Source organism: Bidens hawaiensis, unplaced genomic scaffold, assembly GCF_021521415.1.
Source record: "Bidens hawaiensis isolate Kalapana, Puna unplaced genomic scaffold, B.hawaiensis_p1.1 tig00044086_1, whole genome shotgun sequence".
NCBI lineage: Eukaryota > Viridiplantae > Streptophyta > Magnoliopsida > Asterales > Asteraceae > Bidens > Bidens hawaiensis.
The window spans coordinates 146967-150761 of record NW_027497815.1 but is presented as its reverse complement, the minus strand read 5'-3'; the positions used below and the strand labels follow the sequence as shown (position 1 = coordinate 150761).

The 3795-nt window shown below is 37.3% G+C and overlaps 1 pseudogene; it reads right to left on the bottom strand.

Annotated features, from left to right (window-relative positions):
• Positions 1-3061: 3061 nt before the first annotated feature.
• On the bottom strand, positions 3062-3463 carry LOC143594711 (secreted RxLR effector protein 161 pseudogene; annotated as a pseudogene).
• Between the last annotated feature and the right edge of the window lie 332 nt (positions 3464-3795).

Below are 3795 nucleotides of genomic sequence, written 5' to 3'. Positions count from 1 at the left end.
TATTTAGTATGTTGTATAAGTCTATTTGGTATGTGGTATAGAATATACGAGAGAATAGAATGTACAGGGTAATGGAATTAAAAATTAGTAAAGTAGATTAATATTAGTACCGAGCAGGAATATAATGAATCATTAATTTATGTTGTTTGATACTCTGGAACTAAAAGGGACAAAGGAATAAAATACAATTGGTGATGGCGGTGGCAGGGGTAGTTGGAGGTAGCGGATGGCGGTGGGGGTCACGGTTGTGGGTGACGGTTGGTGATGAAGGTTGGCGGTGGCAAGTGGAGGAGGTTGGCGACGGGCGCGGTGGCGGTTGGCAGTAGTGACAGTGGTGGTGGTACGTTGGCGGTAGAGGCGGGGGCGATGGTACGCTGGCTGTGTTGGTGATGGTCGTCGGAGATGTGCATTAACAAGCCAAACACTCTTTTCTATTCTAATTCATTTCATTCCGCCTCTTATTACCACGTACCAAACATTATCCAATATAAACAACCCCGCTGTTTTCTTTTTTTAATATACGAGAATAGTTAAATCATTATGATGTTTAAATTACATTAATTTTCTTATATTATGGTGTCATGTACTATCTACAATTGATTAATCTCCAATGTGTTTAATCAACTTTCAAAAATTATTTAATGGTTAAATGACAATTACTCTCTATATAACATAATCATATTTTAAACGTAACTCTATAATTTATCAAATCTTCTGTAGCTAATTAAAAACATATAAATCATAATTTAGTTAGCCAAATGTGTAAATATTTCATCTTCTTCAAAATTAATCCTAATTTTATTGTCATCGCTCCATACAAAAACAAATCCATAAATCCATATCCTGACTACTGCTTCAAAAGTAGACTCTGAGAACGAGGTTGTCTTATCTTGAACCAAATTGGTATGATTCTGGCTAAATATCACGTTGTTGCTAAGAACACTCGAATTCTGCTACAGATTTTGCTATGAATTCGTTCAAGTTTTTTTTTAAATACTTATTTCTTGATTTTGCTACAGATTTTTCTATTAATTTGTTCTAAGTTTTTTTATATGTTTACTTTCTTCATTTTGCTACGGATTTTGCTATGAATTTGTTCTAAGTAATTTATAAAATACTATTTTCTCGATTCTGCCACGGACTTTGCTACGATATGTTTAAAAAATTTTGAATACTTATTTTATCAATTTTGCTACAGATTTTGCTACATAAGTTGCTATGGATTTCATTTGTGACGGAATATCTGTAGCTAAATCATAGCTAAAAATATTCGTAGCAAAGTTGCAACCGATTTTGTTCGTAGCAAAAATTCGGTAGCAAATACTTGTTTCTGTAGTAGTGTTTGTAATGGCGACGGTGGTGGTTGTGGTGGCATCGGCGATGGTTATACAGCGATGACGACGGTGGGGGTGGTGGTGATCAGGTGGTTGTGACGATTGTACTAGTGGTGGTGGCGATCCAGGTGATTTTGACGATTGTAGTAGCAGCAGTGACAGTGGTGGTGGCGGCGGTCAGGTGGTGATTGTGGCGGTGGCGCCGGCGTTGGTGGTCAGGTGGTGGTGGCGACAACGTTTAGGGTGGCGGTTAAGTGGTGGTGGTTAGGTGGTGTTGGTGGTGGTTGTCAGGTGGCGGTGTTGAGAGAGTAGAGTGGAAGAGGAATGAAATGAAAAAAAAAAAAAGAGGAGGGGGGGGGGAATAATTTTAATTGAGGGAATAGAATTCCATATGTAATCGTTGACTCTATTCTATTGGCCAACCAAACACCTATTTTTTTATTCCCTCACAATAACTCATTCCATTATCCATATCATAGTTGCATAGCAAACGATACATTAGTTAAATTACGATTGTTGAAGATACCCCAATCTTGTAAAGAAAGTACATATGAATAATAGCTTATGGAAAATCATGACATTTGTTCTTATATAATATGACCATTTCACATTTGTTTCTTATATCATCAGCTTATCTTATTATAATATCATATTGTATAAAAGGATGTGTACATTACATATTTTTTAATAACTTTACAATAAGATAAAGACCAAGAAAGTTCATTAGAAGATCGTGATATTATTTGCGGGGCCAAAGATGGTTACGGGGGAGCAAGTTTGTTTACTCGTTTTGACCGGTCAAAGTGGTCCAATATTTACTACTGATTTTCAAAGATATTCACTGGAAGACACTTTAGTTTTAGGTTTTTGTGTTTTACTCTCCCAAGGTCCCACATGTGGGGTTTGGTTTTTACTTTTTACAACTTAATTATAAATAAAGATGTTACACTCTAAAATAGCAAACAAAAAATTGATACATATTAAAATGTTTTGATTCCTATTCTATGTTTCAAGACAAAAAAATTATAACGATAGGTTTAAAAGTATATGATAAAATATAGGAATCAATATCGATAATTAACGAACAATACATGTATAACCGACTTATATTAAAACCAGAAACTAACTCAAACGTGATTATAATAACCTTTGGTTGTGATGGTGATTATCTAACCCTTACTTTGTAGATCTATTTATATGTTAGCCAACTTATCAACCACATTCATTTATGTCTAACTACTTGACATAAATGCCCAACCACATTAGTTATGGCCAACTACATTAGTTAATGCCAAACTACCCTATAGCTTCTTAATCCCATACACCATAATAAGATGCCTAGGCCCGGACTCGACATGTCCGACTCGGTTAATTACAACATTCACCCCCCTAATTTCCGAGTCGGATTTTGGGAGGTCTTCAACTTCAAGTGACTCACATATCTATTTGAACTTGAGTCTTCCAAGGGATTTGGTTAGAATATCAGCTCGTTGTTCTTTCCCGCTTATATGCTCGACCACCACATCCCCTTCTTCAACAGCATCCTGAATAAAATGATATCGGGCCTTGATGTGTTTTATCCTTCCATGAAAAGCAGGATTCTTCATGAGTGCTATAGCTGAAGTATTATTAATAAGCAATAGTACTCCTTCCACTTGTTTCCAGGTTACTTCACTTAACAAAGCTCGAAGCCATACAGCTTGACAAGAGGCTACCGATGCTGCCATCTACTCGGCTTCACACGAAGACAGAGCAACCATGCTACGTTTCTGTGAATACCACGAGATAGGTCCTTTGCCAAAATAGAACACATGCCCAGTAGTACTTTGTCTGTTATCTTTATCAATGCTGTGACTGCTGTCACTAAAACCGGTTAATAAGTTGATACCGCCCTGTCGATACCGTATACCCATGATTTTCGTTCCCCGAACATACCTCAGAATATGTTGCACCCCCTGCATGTGAGATTCTTGCGGGTCTTGCATATACCGACTAACAATGCCAACCGCGTATGCTAGATTGGATCGGGTATGAAGGAGATACCGAAGACATCCAACCTGTCTTCTATACTCAGTTCCATCAACCGAAACCTCACTATCGTCTCGATCGTAGTTAACCCCGAAATCCATCGGATATTGAGCCGAGTTGCAGTCTCCAAACCAACTTGTTTTAGAATCTTTAACGCGTAACTTTCTTACTTAATCGATATCCCGCTATTACCTTGATTCAATTCAATACCAAGACAATACGACAATTTTCCCAGATCACTCAACTCGAACCGTTCCCGCATTTGACCCTTGAACGCCTTTACTTCTTCAATTTTAGAGCCGGTTAGCAAGAGATCATTGACATATATCACAATAATCAATATGGACTTGGTTGATTTCTTCACGTATACGGCGTGTTCCTCGATACATAATTTGAAACCCATCTCACTTAGAATTCCTTTTAACTTTGTGTT